A 16,218-nucleotide genomic window follows, 5' to 3' on the forward strand; every position below is an offset into this window, starting at 1 on the left:
CACTCTTTACGTTCAGGCAGGGAAGCTCCGGGGTGGAGGGGGGGAAGATGCCATTTCTGGGGGATTGTTCCCAAGCTGCAATACTTTGTGTTCAAACATCTACCAGCTTCCTTGGTGAAAAATAACACCAGGTTTCTTTGCAATATACAAGAAAGAAGGAGTTCTTCTTCGAGTGATTGCTCATATGCATTCCAGTTAGGTGTGCGCCGCGCCGTGTGCGTTCGTCGGAAGATTTTTACCCAAGCAACACTCGGTGGGTCGGATGGGTGCCCCCTGGAGTGGCGCCGCTATAGCGCCAGATATATACCACTGCTGACCCACCCGCCCCTCAGTTCCTTCTTACTGCCCGTGTCGGTCGTTGGAACAGTGGAGCGCGGCTTAGCTGACCTCCACTTCCCTAGCTACTCGTAGTTTCTCTCGTTAATTCTTGTATATATAGTTCAGATTTATATAGTTGTAGTTAACTTTATTCGTTTGTAGTATAGTTAGTGTATATAGTTCATACTATATATATGAATGGGTCACAACCTTAGCCCAACCGAAGGCACTGAAACAAACTCAAATGATGCTTCAGCTTCCTCCCTCAGCATCACAAGACCAACACAAAGAAAACTCCCGAGGAACGGGGCTCTGAGCATTGCCAGGTTGTGAGTTCCATGCCCTCAGGAAGCAGCCAAAATGCTCGAACCCCCACCCGCTTCTCTTGGACCGCTGGCAACATGGTGTTTGCACAGGAGCCGCAAGCCCGTCTTTCCTGTCTTTGTCTATCCCGGCCCCTTCCCCCCAAATGCTTTCATCGGACGCTGGAGGGACCTAAGGACCTGCAGGTTCCCGCACCCACCTCCTAAAGCAAACAGTCCTTCCCTTCTCTGACATTCCTGGAGCCGCACATCCTTGGAAGAGTTTTACCCCAGGGGGTTCTGATTCCCTGCGAAAAGATGTGTCTGGCGGCCGGCGGGAACTGTCTTCTCTGCCACCTCTTTGGGCGCTGAGAAGCTTTTTCTGAGAAACAGCACCTCCTCCTGCTGGGAGAATCCTAAATTCCACCCTCCCACCCAGGTTTCTCTGAGCAGCTGCTAGATGATTTTCCCACTTCTCTGGTCTAGACACCAGCATCTAACTAGCCTTGGAACGGGCCCTGTTTGCTAGCTGGAGCGAAGGAACCAGGAAAGAAGGCAAATGTCAGGAAACGAATCTCAGCACGCAAAGAAACTTCCTTCGCTCTTCTTTTGCACTGTCTGTGCCTTTGCTACCCTTTGAGGCCTAGCCCAATTAGCTCAGTCGGTAGAGCATGAGACTCTTAATTTTAAGGTCGTGGGTTCAAGCCCCACGTTGGGTGTTTCATCTTGCACTCTTCGACATCACTCTCTCCCTTAGAGTCTCAGAGCATAACGGAATCCACTCTTTGTCCTCTCAACCAGCTGAGGCGGTCTCGGACCTTTAGTACATCATGAAGACAAGACACATTGACAATTCCATGGTCCTAAGAGAGTTGAGTCTCTTCTAGCCCAGGCAAGAGAGGGAAAAAATAACCTTTCAGAAGCTGATTGCCCCCCTCCCCCTGAGCAGCCATCTAGAGCTTCTCTACTTATTTCTATATCTTCGCCAGCGCTCAGTAGTTGAGATAACTGCTTCTTTCTCAAATCCTCCACCAGCCCTCTTCATTGGGATGGAGATTGCTTAAGGCTGACGATTCCACCACATCTTATTCATCCCTCATACATTTCTGTAAGCCCATGGAGAGTAAAACAAGATAGCAACAAAACTGTTTTTTAATAAACAGACATGGCCTCAATGTATAACAATACTGGAAATTGTCTTAATATGTTTTCTGTTTCTTTTTCATATCAGTGCTAAAAATAGGAAGGGAACCGTAAGGAAACGAAGAGCTCAGAGCTTGTGTTAACCTCCTTTGAAGACGAACGAATGGCCTCAGTTGGACAGAAAGTAGGCCTAGAAAGTTATGCCCAACCCCCCCAACTGTCATCTCCCTGGTGGTCTAGTGGTTAGGATTTGGCGCTTTCACCGCCACGGCCCGGGTTCGATTCCCGGTCAGGGAGTTATCCTCTTCAACAAAAGTCTACCTTGCCTTCCTCGCTTGGAGTTCAACCAGAAGAATGCAACTTCCTGGCCTCCTTCAGAATGCTCAGAAACTCTTTAGAGGCCATGGGAAAGCAAAGCTTCCAACTACTACAATATGGCTATCTGCCCCTTAAAGCCCAGCCTCTGCACCCTTTTACACAAATACACTTACTTGTGCAAACAATTTAGTTTTTCCTTCTTACCGAGCCTAACCTAAATTAGAACAACATTGCACTTTGACCCAAGATCTTTTTCTTTTCTTTTCACTTTTCTTGGTGAAACCAAACCAAACCAAACAATCATTTTGGGTCCACCAAAATATTTCACTAAATATAATATTCATCCCAACACCTTTCACCCAGCGCTATATACAAGTCTTTGGAAGTAACACCCCGGAGAAAGATCATTAAGCTTTTCCATTCCTCAGATCTAGCCGCTGAAGGCTTCTGAGCATGGGCTATGGGCCTTTCACCTCTAGGCCAGTGGTTACCCTCTTGCTCAGGTGGCTACTGATGAAAGGCAACGTGGTTTAGTGGCAGATCCATTTCAGCCTCCCCCTTCCAATGTCTACAGGAGGGTGTTTGTTTCGCATTGCATCTAAGAATCAAATCAATTCTCTTGAAACCTCAACCTGGAATCAAGGTGATTGTCGGTCAAGGAAGGAAGGTTTTGTTCATCCTGTTCTAGTAAATGCTCAAAGTTGCGATGCTTCTTGGAGCTTCCAGACACATTGGCCAGAATTTTCAGAAGGTCTCACACCCACCGCTAGGGCCAGATTTGCAGAAGAACTAGGCTCCCAATTAGGCACTAAAATCTTTAGCCAGATTGTCAAAAAGGCTCAACCTATTTTTCCAAAAGATGAGTTATTTTGGAAAAAAGCTTGTAAAGATTGTGGGTGCTAGTTACTTGTCTATGTGGCCCACACTGCTGGAGTTGGAGGTTCACCATTGTTTTCTCAGAATGCGGTGTCCGTAGTCTGCCTCAGTTCTAGTGTCCATCTTTTATTCTCCTAATAAATCAGCAGGGAGACTAAAACAACATCGGACTCACAGGGCTCCCGGAAACCTGCCAATTTGGCTCACGGTGAAGGTGTATACAAATCATCTGTGCTGTAGAAGGGTTCTGGGAGTTGAAAGAGTTGTGAATTTAACCCTCTAGCGAGATGGCCCTCTTCTGCTTCCCAAAGGCTTTGGCTGCAGTAACAGCCCTGGGAAAAGCCCTGGCCCTCCTCACCTGCCCTTGCCCAGCACAACGCCTTTTCGGGCCCACACAGCTCCTCACACAACACCCGCCTGGGACCTTACCCTCACCTACCAGCTCAGCAGCACCTTTTTTCCTCTCAAAACCTCCTCTTGCCACCCTCCCCCTTCCACACTTCACACTCACCTCATCACAAACTCACCCACGGCCCCTTTGGCTTCTCAAGCGCCTCTGGAGGGACGCAGCTTCCCAGGCACGCAGATCCTTCCCTTCAACGCACACTGGATGGACATTCGAAACACAGCCCTTTCCAGTAGGTAATGTGTTGCTTTTGGACCCTGACGCCCAGCAAGAAGTCCTGGGACTCTTTTTCTGACCGATGGACCCCACTGACTTGCCTTTACCAAGCAGAAACTAAGGACCGGCTGATGGCTCTCTTTGCAAACGGACGCCATCAGACTGAGCCACGAGGCGTGCTGCAGGATAGCCCCTCCCCACCAAAAAGCAATGCCGTGACCCGGATTTGAACCTAGGCTGCTGCGGCCAGAGCGCAGAACACTAACCACTATACGATCATGGCCAGGCGCTGAGGGTGCAGGCAGCAACCCAGTGGAAAATGCTCAGCTCTGTGCTCTCGGGGCAGCCACCTACCTCACCAGCATCACAGGTATTTCTCAAGTCTCCCCATTACAGTCACAGGTAAAATGCTGAGCAAAGGAAAAAAGACAGGAAGCCAATCCCATGCCTGTCCCTTTTTCTGTCTTCCTCCACCCCTGGACCAAGTCCCTCCCCCTTTGTCTGGGCCATTGTCCTCATGCCCCTGGCCAGCCTATTTCCCTTTGCATTTTTCCGTGGAGAGGAATGTTGATGAGTTTGTACCCAATTTTTTAAGGCTTTGCTTTGGCAAGGCTGTTGCCTGCTGTGAGAAAAACAGAAGGGGGCTACCTGAACTGGTGTCACTGGCTGAAGCTTATCTATAGTATATGAAAAAAGCTCAGAGCTCTGAAAATGGTTTATTTACTTTAAGATTCTCATGTTAGTGAGATTGTTTCCTAGCTAGCAGGGGACTGTTTTGTGATGTGCATTCTACTGGCTCTTTGGTTTTGTATGTTTTTGGGAGGAACGGTGGAGGAGAGTATCACGGTTGAAGAGCAGCAAAGAAATGCGTTGTTGTTTGTGTTAACGTTTGGTTTTTCCTAAAAGTGTCTGGTTTGGAGTCATTTGTAACTCTTCGGTTAGTTATTGGTAACGGCTTCTTATTGGGCCCTGAGTTGAAAAGCTGCTCTTGCAGATTTTAGTTTGTCATTGTTGGAAGGTCAGTTCAAGAGCTGCTTTCTTAGTCTAGTCCGTGAGGGCTCTTCCGCCGCCCTCCTTAATATCCCTTCCAGAAGGTGATTGCATGGTTTCCCTCGTCTTCCCACAGGAGAGAAATTGTCCATCCCTTTCCTGTGGGGAAAACACCAGTGTTTTAACTTAGGAAACGGTCAACGTTTTGCCCAGATGAGTGCTAGTTCATAGGCGCAGAAGAAGAGGAAGGCTGTGGCCCTTTGAGTCAGATTCCTAGCGTTTCAGGCCAGAAGGAACCAGCCGATCACCTCAGAGGGACTAAGGGGCACCAATGCCCCAAATGGCAAGGAATTGCTTTGATGCAATTGACTGTCTGTTTGAGCTAGTTCTGTGGGAAGGAGCAGAAAAGAGCCTCGGGGCTGTGGAATAGCGCCTGCATAGGCTTTCTTTACCCTGTTTTGCTGTAAGAGTTAACCGTGAGAGATTGGTAGTCCAGGTCAGTGGGTGGCTTTATGGAAATTAGGAGTATAGAGGGGAAACTAGGGAGAGGAAGGCGTCTGCAAGACTTGTCTGTCTTTGAACAGAATTGTGTGTTAAGGGTTCTTGCTTCGAAGTCTTCCACTGGAGTCATTTTGGGGAAGTGATTCTCAGGTAGAGTTCCCGAGTTGTGGTGGTTGTTGCGGTTCTGGGAGCTCGTCCTGGTGAGGTCGAAATGGGTGGGCGCAGGGGTGTGCGTGCATAGCAGAATGTGAGTATTGTTTTGGGCTCCTTGGAGCTCAGATCAAAGTGTTGTGTCTGTTCTTATCAGTTTAATCTCTGATACATCCTTGATGTGAGGACTGTATATTAACTTGATTTTTGAAGCAGGGGGGGTTAGAACAGAAGCTTGCTTTGTCTGCCCTATGCATTGATCTGGTATTGCAGTGCTTCCAGGATCGGTGTATCTCCTTTAGAGGAGAACCTTCTGGTTAGAAAAGCAGAAAAGAGTTGAACTGTGATACTTTCTTTAAAGCAAATGTTTTTTGAAGTAGCAGAAAAATCTGGGTGTTTTTCTTTCTTTACAGTTTCTTGGAAGTGTTTTGTGAGTCTATAGATGTGAGAGGTTCTTCTTTGTCTTGCTAGAGAGTTATTTAAGAAGCTGGACTCCTTCTTTCTGCTGTGAGTCTTTTCAACAGTATGAGGGACAAATGCTTTCCAGATTCTGGGTCTGTTGGGGAGATGGGATTTTTTTGTTTGTTTTTTTTTGTATTTTTGGGGGGTGGGGTGGGGCGGTTGGTAATATTTGAGGTCACGTGTATATCCACAACTGCATGAGTTACACAGACTTCTCCCCACCCGGCCTACGTTCTATGTATCTTGGTTCGTAAGATCAAGACAAGGCACTAGGTGTCGTGCTGCACCCAGCACACAGGGGCCAATCCTGATTTCCCCCCCCAAGCCTACTGTAATCTAAATGCTACATAATAACCCTTAGCTTCTCATTGTTGCCATCCTCGCTATTGGAAAATCCCCCAAATCATGACAGTGGCTTACAAATCAGGAGGATTCTTTTTTTAAAAAATGTAATGTGGGTTCTCTTTCTTTCCCTTCTGGTTTTCTGAACCAGGCAAGCTAGAAACTTACCTTTCTAGTGTGGCCAGAGCCCCAGAGAGCAGCAGCCCCCGGCGCCTGGGGCTGGCAGGCAGCGGGGCTCCTCACTTTAATTTCACCCACCAAGTATCAAGTGTGAACTCCTCAGGCACTAGAACAGCCTTAACATGGAGTCACAGACAGACCCCTTGGGCACCCTGACTCTATCTTGCTACCCAGGGGTAGTAGAAGCTGCTGTAACACGCAAGCTCTGTATGTCCTTTAGGGCTAACCCTAGCCAAACAGCCAGGATCCCTTGCTGCTGCTTAGAAGGTGTGCCGTCTCCCTGAAGTCCAAGCAGCATCGTGGGGAGGGGGGAACAACAGTTTCTTCCTGACAGGGATTTTTATTCCATTCCCCCAGAGCTCAAGCTGATGGGGGCAAGTGTTTGTGCAGGGCTCTGCCTCCTCGGAGGTGTGTGAGGAGGAGCAATCAACCAAGTCTTTTGTCCACGGATGATCCACAGTGGCTTGCCTGATGTCTCAGTCAGGGCCTTCTCTTGTTGGAAAGGAGATGACGCCTCTTCTGGTAAACTGGCATTTCACACTTGGTAATGCTTCTCTCCTGACTGGTGGCGTGGCGGCGGCAAGGGGTTTACAGCTTTAGTGCCAACGCTTATATATCACCTTACAACATGGGCTACAGCTATTATAGGTGAGAATAATGCATGCAGCAACTCACGAGCTTGTCATAAACTCTAAACACGTTTTTATAAAGCTAATGCCTGTTTTAACAACACTAACAAACAGGTGAGCAAGACTAGTTTCCAGCCATGCGTTTGTCACTTTTCAGTAAGGCCTAGGGGCCTTGGCATGAGCTGGCACCTGGTCTGCCAGTGTCAGAAGAGGATCTTCCCTCTCTTATCCCCAGGTGTCTGTACTGGGAGCAGTACTGTTCAACTTATTCATAAATGACCTGGGGAAAGGGCTAAACAGTGAGGTGGCAAAATTTGCAGATGATACAAAATTGCTCAAGAGAGTTAAGTCCCAGGCAGACTGCCAAGAGCCACAAAGAGATCTCACAAAACTGGGTGACGGGACAACCGAATGGCAGATGAACATCGGTGCTCATAAGTGCAAAGTAATGCACATTAGCAAACATAATCCCAACTATCCCTATAAAACTATGGGGTCTAAATTAGCTGTTACCACTGAGAAAGAGATCTGGGAGTCATTGTGGATAGTTCTCTGAAAACATCCACTCAATGTGCAGCGGAGCGTTGGGAATCATTAAGAAAGGGACAGGTAATAAGACAGAAACTATCATATTGCCTCAATATCAATCCATGGTATGCCCACATCTTGAATACTGCATGCTGATGCGGTCGCCCCAACCTCAAAAAGATATATGGGAATGGGAAAGATTCAGAAACGGACAACAAAGATGATGAGGGGATATGGACCAGCTTCCATCTAAGAAGAGATTCATAAGATTGGGACTTTTCATCTTGGAAAAGAGACGACTAAAGGGGATAGGAGGGAGGTCTGTAAAACCATGACTGGCATGGACCAAGTAAATAAGGCAGAGTTATATACTCCTTCTCATAACACACGAACCAGGGGTCACCAAACCAAATTAATAGGCAGCAGCTTTAAAACAAACAAAAGGAAGTCTTTCTTCACGCACCACACAGCCAACCTGTGGAACTCTTTGCCAGAGGATGTCGTGAAGGCCAAGACTATAACAGGGTTCAAAAAAGCACTAGATAAATTAATGGAGGATAGGTCCAGCTATGGCGCTTTGACAGAGGTATCCCTAGCTAGGTGTCCCTGTTTGCCAGAAGCGGGGCATGGGCGACAGGGGATGGAGCACTTGATGATTCCCTGTTCTGTTCATTCCCTCTGGGGCACCTGGCATTGGCCGCTGTCAGCAGACAGGATACTGGGCTAGGTCTTTAACTTGGACGGGTAGCTGGGAAGACAGTCAATCAGACAGAACCCGTTCGACAAACCTCTTCATTTCCTTGTTATTGCCTGACTCCTTTAATTCATTTCCTTTTCCTTATTTCCCAGCAGACTGACTAGCCACCAGATTTGGGTGCTAGCAGAGGGACCTGACGAGCTCCTTCTTTTCGGCAGCGTTGAACTTGCCAGGGCACAGTCAGATTCTGGATGCTCATCTGAATGTAACACCTAGCGCTCACCTTTATTTCTGTTTCTTAGCTCTTTTGGGCCATCGATCTTTGGTCTGACCCGTAGGATCCCTGCATTAGGAGAGATGGCTAATTAATGAGCCCATAAACCTTGGAAATCAAATGAAACCTGAAGTCCGTAGAAGACCTCGAAAGGCCCTTGGGGAGTGGAGTGCGAGCTGAGGAAGAGTTCCCTGCACAGCTTACCTCTCCATTCTCGTTTTCCTGTCCTGAGCGCAAAAGCCAGGAAGCAGCTCCGGGTAGGGAGGGGATACCATATGTGTGCAGTGGTTAGACAGGAAACAGCGAGGAACTGGACTCGTATGGAGTGAAACTGTAAGCATCTTCTGTATGCCTGATGACTGCAGGTTTGAGAGAGTTATGTGGGAAGTGGAGGCTTTCGGTGGCTTTCAGAGGAAATGGAATGGAAAGGCAGCCGAAAGTGGAATCCCAGGTTTTTAAACAATCCTCCACTAACACACCAAACAGCTCAGGTCTAGTTACTCATTGAAAATTAGAATAAAGTTACAGCAAGATTTCATCATAAATGAAGTCAAACCCTAAAGATTTCAGAACACAACTGCTATAAGGAGCCACGAGGGAAGCAATACAAAGTCAACCTTGCCTCAGAGAAAGGCAGTTAAACAATTTCTCTTTTTTAAAGCAGCATAATCTCCCCAAACGGAAGGGCCCTGTTCCCGGAGAAGGGTCCTGGAGAGGGTTTTCCTCGTTGGTGCCGGCCATCCACCTCCCCGAAAGGCAGGAGCTAGGTCGACGGAAGAATTCTTCCGACCAAGGCGCGGACTGATGTAGCCGCGCCGATTTACGTTCCCCGTGCAGCCCAGGCCCGAGGGTCGGTGCATGCTGAACAGTTAAGTCAAAACAGCTCCGTCCGTCAGAGGTGTGCAAAAGGGAAAACCCGCTCCTGGGCGACACGGCCACGCCGCCCTAACCCGCAGCGTAGCTAAGGGCATTCGGGGAGGCGGTGGGTGGGCCTCAAGCGACGGAAAGCCCCTCCTCCAGCATGGGGTTGTGACAGCCTAGTCTCCGTAGCACAGACAGGGTGGCCACCAAGAGACAGGAACAGACAGCAAAAGCCAAAGCGGCCCCAGGGCAGGGGGCGAGGCTGCCTGTTGGACGAGGAGACCAGGTGGGACAGGCGTTTTGGAGAGGCCGTCCTCCCGTCAAAGGAGGAAGAGCCCGAGAAGAAGGGCCGGGCAAGAAGCTACAAGCAGGGAAAGAAGCAGAGCAGGCAGGCAGCTCCCCTTAGAGCCAAAGAAGGCACCGGTCCAAGCCCCCCAAAAGCAGACTAGAGAGCAGATCAGCTGCAAAAGACCAGGGAAAGCCAAGAACACAGAGAGACCCAAGTAAAGTTCCAGAGCTGAGCTTTGCTTACAAGGAGGAACCTGTGACAAAGATACCTAGAAGTACAGGGCCTGTGGAAAAGAGCACTCCCAAAGGCCCAGACTGACAACTGCTTTCCCGAGAGTCTGCTTTGCAGTGCACTAAGCCTAAGCAGCCCACTGTCGGTTTTCTGTTGTTCAAACCAATTGCCAGGGGAGAGCGCGAACGCAGTCCCCCACTACCACAAACTATGCAGTTGAGTTTCCCGCATTTGGGGAAATCGCAGGGGTCAGCACACCCACAGTGCAATGGATGAGCCTCATCCTGGGAAAACCACCTTTGTGATCATCAATAACCAAACTTCCATACAAACGGACTTCACTAAAATAAGACAGGAGATCTACATCACTCACTTCACCTCTCTACAAAGGAAAAAGGACTGTAAGCTGTCTAAACTCCTACCTGCCACATGGGGCCACAACCGTGATACCCCTAACCCACCGAGCAATATCGTCAATCTATCCAGCCACACACTCAGCCCAGAAGAACAGTCTGTCCTATCTCGGGGACTCTCTTCTGCCCTGCCACCCCACCAACATGATACAGTTCTGCGGCGATCTGGAAGCCTACTTTCGCCGTCTCCGACTCAAAGAATACTTCCAGGACAACACTGAACAGCGCACTGATAAACAGTTACCCTCCCACCAACAGCACAAGAAGAAGAACTCCACAGGGACTCCTCCTGAGGGTCAAAATGACAGTCTGGACCTATACAATGAATGCTTCCGCCGACATGCACAGGCAGAAATTGTGGAAAAACAACATCGCTTGCCTCACAACCTAAGTCGTGCAGAACGCAATGCCATCCACAGCCTCAGAAACCATCCTGACATTATAATCAAAGAGGTTGATAAAGGAGGTGCTGTTGTCATCATGAACAGGTCTGACTACCAAAAGGAGGCCGCCAGACAACTCTCCAATACCAAATTTTACAGGCTACTTCCCTTAGATCCCACTGAGGAATACACTAAGAAACAGCACCATCTACTCAGGAGACTCCCTACACTAACACCGGAACAAATCAACATACCCTTAGAACCCCGACCAGGGTTATTCTATCTACTACCCAAGATCCACAAACCCGGAAATCCTGGACGCCCCATCATCTCTGGCATTGGAACTCTCACTGAAGGACTGTCTGGATATGTGGACTCTCTACTCAGACCCTAGGTTACCAGCACTCCCAGCTATCTCCGTGACACCACTGATTTCCTGAGGAAACTACAATGCATTGGTGACCTTCCAGAAAACACCATCCTAGCCACTATGGATGTAGAGGCTCTCTACACAAACATCCCACACACTGATGGAATACAAGCTGTCAGGAACAGTATCCCTGATGATGCCACAGCACAACTGGTTGCTGAGCTCTGTGCCTTTATCCTCACACACAACTATTTCAAATTTAATGACAATATATATCTCCAGATCAGTGGCACCGCTATGGGCACCAGCATGGCCCCACAATATGCCAATATTTTTATGGCCGACCTGGAACAATGCTTCCTCAGCTCCCGTCCACTCACGCCCCTTCTCTACCTACGCTACATTGATGACATCTTCATCATCTGGACCCATGGGAAGGAGACTCTGGAAAAATTCCACCATGATTTCAACAGCTTCCACCCCTTCTTCAGCCTCAGCCTGGACCTATCTACACGGGAGGTCCACTTCCTAGACACCACGGTCCAAATAAGTGGTGGTCCCATTAACACCACCCTATACCGAAAACCTACCGACCGCTATGCCTACCTTCATGCCTCCAGCTTCCATCCTGGGCACACCACAAGATCCATTGTCTACAGCCAAGCACTGAGGTACAACCGTATCTGCTCTAACCCCGCAGACAGAGACCAACACCTAGAAAATCTCCACCAAGCATTCTCAAGACTACAGTACCCACACGAGGAAATAAGGAAACAGATCAACAGAGCCAGATGTGTACCCAGAAGCCTCCTACTGCAAGACAAACCCAAGAAAGAAACCAACAGGACTCCACTGGCCATCACATACAGTCCCCAGCTCAAACCCCTCCAACGCATCATCAGGGATCTACAACCCATCCTGGACAATGATCCCACACTTTCACAGGCCTTGGGTGGCAGGCCAGTCTTCGCCCACAGCCAACCTGCCAACCTGAAGCATATTCTCACCAGCAACTGCACACCGCACCATAGTAACTCTAGCTCAGGAACCAACCCATGCAACAAACCTCGATGCCAACTCTGCCCACATATCTACACCAGCAACACCATCACAGGACCTAACCAGATCAGCCACACCATCACCGGTTCATTCACCTGCACGTCCACCAATGTAATATATACCATCATATGCCAGCAATGCCCCTCTGCTATGTACATAGGCCAAACTGGACAGTCTCTAAGGAAAAGGATAAATGGACACAAATCAGACATTAGGAATGGCAATATACAAAAACCTGTAGGAGAACACTTCAACCTCCCTGGCCACACAATAGCAGATTTTAAGGCGGCCATCCTGCAGCAAAAAAACTTTAGGACCAAACTTCAAAGAGAAACTGCTGAGCTCCAGTTCATCTGTAAATTTAACACCATCAGCTCAGGACTAAACAAAGACTGTGAATGGCTTGCCAATTACAGAACCAGTTTATCCTCCCTTGGTTTTCACAGCTCAGCTGCTGGAACAGGGCCTCATCCTCCCTGATTGATCTAACCTCTTTATCTCTAGCTTGCTTCCTTATATATACACCTGCCCCTGGAAATTTCCACTGCTTGCATCCGAAGAAGTGGGTATTCACCCACGAAAGCTCATGCTGCAAAACGTCTGTTAGTCTATAAGGTGCCACAGGATTCTTTGCTGCTTTGTGATCATGGTATTTCTGCCAGGTAAGTATGAGTTCCTGCTGCCTGGCCGCCGCCTCCCTCGCCGCCCTGCACTTATAACACACGGGCGGACCGACCGCCGCCTCGCCCACACCGCCCCCACTGCCGACAGCTGCCCCGACGCGTCCCCCGGAGCCCCTCCCTTCTCCACGCCGAGCTCCCGGTGCCAAAGTCGGGCCCTGCCTGGCAGTCTGCGTCCGCTCCCACAATGCTCTGCTCGCACACAGATCTGCATACCCGCTCATGCGGCTCCGCCCCTCCGCTCGGGCCCCGCCCCCTGCCTGCCCGGGCCGCCACTCTTGCCTGCCCTGTAGTGGTAGCCGGGTCCCGTCCCGGGAAGCCAGGCCAGCAGAGAGACGACGTGGCCCACCTGCTGCTGGGGAAAGAGCACAGCTTACATTTTGCTTCTCGCTCTCTCGCTCTCTCCCCACCGGAAGCTGGTCCAATACAAGAATGACCTCCCATCCCCTCGCAAAAAACCCACCTTTCCAAACAGTCCTTCTTTCCCAGCCCCCTAATTTTGCTTTCACACCCTGGGACCATCTCCTCTCTTTGTCTCCCCCACACCCCCCAGGTAAAGTAGAGATGGAGGCAACTTCAGCCACTGGAGACAGCCCCAGCGAGCGCTGCAGCCCGCCCCGGGGGACGGGGGAGGGGTGTTTGCAGACAGAATACATATATTCCAGAATTCCAGCCCTGGGACACTGAGGAGGGGAGGAGTCAAAAATGCCCCCTTCAATTATTACCTCCTCTCCAGAGGTCAGGTGAGAATCTACAATCCTTTCTCCCCCCCAGCCCCTGTGCCAGGATCCCTCAAGCAGAGCCTGGAGTCCTGCCCCTGGCATCTGTACTATTGACAAAGACTAAGTGACAGGGACAAAACACTCAAATCCCGCCTGGTGCGGGGAGCCAGGTTTGCTCTTCAAATTCTGTCGTTGGTACATTTGCAGGCCTGGGAATGTCCCACAACAGCATTGAATGGGAAGCTGCCTGCAGAACAGTGACACTGCACAGAGCTCCTGTGGAGGAGGGGTGGGAATTAGTAACATTTTGAGGATCGTTTGGGAAATGAGCCTTTGCTGACAAGGTTTGTCTCTGGTCATATTTCACCTTCAGGTGTTATGTTGAGGGATCTTTAGTGTATTTTTGTGAGGTTAATAACTATCTCCTCGACTTAAAAATTGGTGTCACTTGATTTTTGCATCTCCCTGTGACAATACAACTGACACGTGTGGCTTTCTACAGGGGGTCATGATGTTACAGTTGGGGAATTCAGTCTCTGTACTTCTGGGGGGAGTGTTGCTTTTTTACAGCTGCCCCACTGCCAGGCACACCGGGCTGTTAGCTGCACCCACTGTCCTTGCCAGGGGCCCCGCTGAACCCTGGGCGGCTGCACTGCCGTGCTGGGGTGACTCTGCAGGGGGAGAAGCTGCTGTGGAGCAATGTAGAGCAGGTGCAGGAAGGAGACGGGGTCACTATTCACATTCTGAACTGCACAATTTTCCAAATTTGGGAAAAGATAAATAGATTCATAGACTTAAGGTCAGAAGGGACCATTATGATCATCTAGTCTGACATCCTGCACAATGCAGGCCACAGAATCTCACCCACCCACTCCTGTAAGAAACCCCTGACCTATGTCTGAGTTATTGAAGTCCTCAAATCGTGGCTTAAAGACCTCAAGGTGCAGGGAATCCTCCAGCAAGTGACCTGAGCCCCACGCTGCAGAGGAAGGCGAATGTCTGAGAACAATTCTAAGGGGAAGGTGAATGCAGAGCAATGACACTGGAGATGCCCAGACCTCCAATGGGGGCAGCGTGGAAATTAATAATGGGAAGATCATTTGCTAAATTAGTCGTCACTGACAAGATTTGTCTCTGTTCCTATTTCACGCTGTGGTGTTAGTTAGAGGAATCAAGACAGATTTTTTTACTATATTGATTAAACACTTAATTTTATTTAATCAAGCCAAAAACTTAATGTCACTTATTTTTTCTCCGTCCTAGCAAGAATGAATTGAATTTTGTGACTTTCTGGAAAGTGCAGCAAGATTAAATGTGGGGAATTCAGTCTCTGTGTTTGTGAGCTGATGTTTTCCTCTCACAGGTCAGTGCCTGCATTGAAATACCCAGAGGGATCTAAGGGCTGGTGTATGCTGGGCACTGAACTGGCAGCGTGACATCTCTTAGAGTGTGAAACCCACCCCCAACCCATAGAGTTAAGGTGACCTAAGCCCTGGTTAGATAGTGCTAAAGAAAAGGAAGAATTGTTCTGTTCATGTAGCTATTACAGGGATTGGAAAACCCTTCCAGTCATCTGCCTGCTCACTCCAGTGGCTGCCAGCCCCTCCGCATGGCAGGGTGGGGTGGGTCTGTGCCTCCACGCGCTGCCCCTGTCCCGAGCCCCTGCAGCCAATGGGACACTGTGGGGGTGATGCCTGGGGGCAGCAGCACATGGAGGCCCCCCAGCCTGCCCTGCCTTGGGGCCCCAGGTAAGCGCCACACCCTGACCCCTTCCTGAGCCTGCACCCCACCCCTTCCCACACCCCCTCCCGCCTACTCCCAATCGTCCTCCCACAGCCCACACCCCCACCCCGACTCCTGTTCCCCCTTCCTCCTGCCCCAGCCCAGAGCCTGCACCCAGCACCCAAACTCCATCCCAGAGCCTGCAGCCCAGACCCCCTCCCCAACCCAAACTCCCTCCCAGATCCCAGCCTCTCACCCCTTCTGCACCCACACTCCCCCCAGAGCCTGCACCCCAATCCCCAGCCCCAGCCCAGGGCCTGCACCCTAGACCTCCTCCACCCACCCAAACTCCCTCCCAGAGCCTTAGGCAGGTGAGGGGCAGAGGGGAGAGAGTTTTCCTGTGGGTGTAGTTAATCCACTTCCCAAGAGGTGGCAGCTATGTCAGTGGGAGAAGCTATATCAGTGGGTGTGCAAGCTGTGGTGTTTGCCACATTTAAGAAGTTTAATCAAACCCCATTTTTAAAACCACCTGTGGTCTGGGAATGGCAAAGGAGCTCGATGAAGCAGGGTCTATCCTGCAAAGTCCTGGAGATCACAATTCTATATTCCTGTTGTCACGGGGGTATAGCTCAGTGATAGAGTGCTTCTTGCTGCTCACAGTGGTACTTGGTCAAACTCCTGTGTTCTCTTATAACCTTTTTTCTTTTTTTAAAAAAAGGAAAACATTTTCATTTCCATTCTCCATTATGTTCAGGAGCTCCTCTATACGGGGGTGCTTGATATGAATGTAAACACTCAACATTTTGCTGTTCAAATGCATAAAAACCTAGCGAAGCTGTCCATCGGCTGAAATCAGTTCCAATCCTCTAAGTGTCCAGTTTATGTTTTCATCAATTAAACAAAGGTATCATACGAATGTACATTTGCAGATCCCTTCTCTCCAGGAGCTGTGCTGTGCAGAAGAACAAGAACCACATCCAGCTGCAGTTGAGAAGTCTGATAACGAAAGAGCCAACAAATGTTCTGAGGGCTGGAGAAAAATGCCTTCTACTGAGCTATTGAACGAGCTCAACCTGTTTTGCTTATCAAAAGAAGATTGAAAGGTGACTTCATTGAAGTGTTGAAAGGCCTTAATGGAGAGAAAAGATTGGGTATG

General features: G+C 49.5%; 4 non-coding genes across 4 annotated transcripts; 3 read left to right on the top strand and 1 right to left on the bottom strand.

Moving 5' to 3' along the window:
* Window positions 1–1,266: 1,266 nt before the first annotated feature.
* Window positions 1,267–1,339, top strand: TRNAK-CUU. The gene has a single exon. It is a non-coding gene; the product is annotated as a tRNA-Lys (tRNA).
* A 649-nt stretch (window positions 1,340–1,988) lies between these two features.
* Window positions 1,989–2,060, top strand: TRNAE-UUC. The gene has a single exon. It is a non-coding gene; the product is annotated as a tRNA-Glu (tRNA).
* Window positions 2,061–5,323: 3,263 nt separating this feature from the next.
* Window positions 5,324–5,518, top strand: LOC120389492. Its single transcript, XR_005590965.1, has one exon. It is a non-coding gene; the product is annotated as a U2 spliceosomal RNA (small nuclear RNA).
* A 4,365-nt stretch (window positions 5,519–9,883) lies between these two features.
* LOC120389478 lies at window positions 9,884–10,048 on the bottom strand. The gene has a single exon (XR_005590952.1). It is a non-coding gene; the product is annotated as a U1 spliceosomal RNA (small nuclear RNA).
* Between the last annotated feature and the right edge of the window lie 6,170 nt (window positions 10,049–16,218).

Source organism: Mauremys reevesii, linkage group 23 (assembly GCF_016161935.1).
Source record: "Mauremys reevesii isolate NIE-2019 linkage group 23, ASM1616193v1, whole genome shotgun sequence".
Classification (NCBI taxonomy): domain Eukaryota; kingdom Metazoa; phylum Chordata; order Testudines; family Geoemydidae; genus Mauremys; species Mauremys reevesii.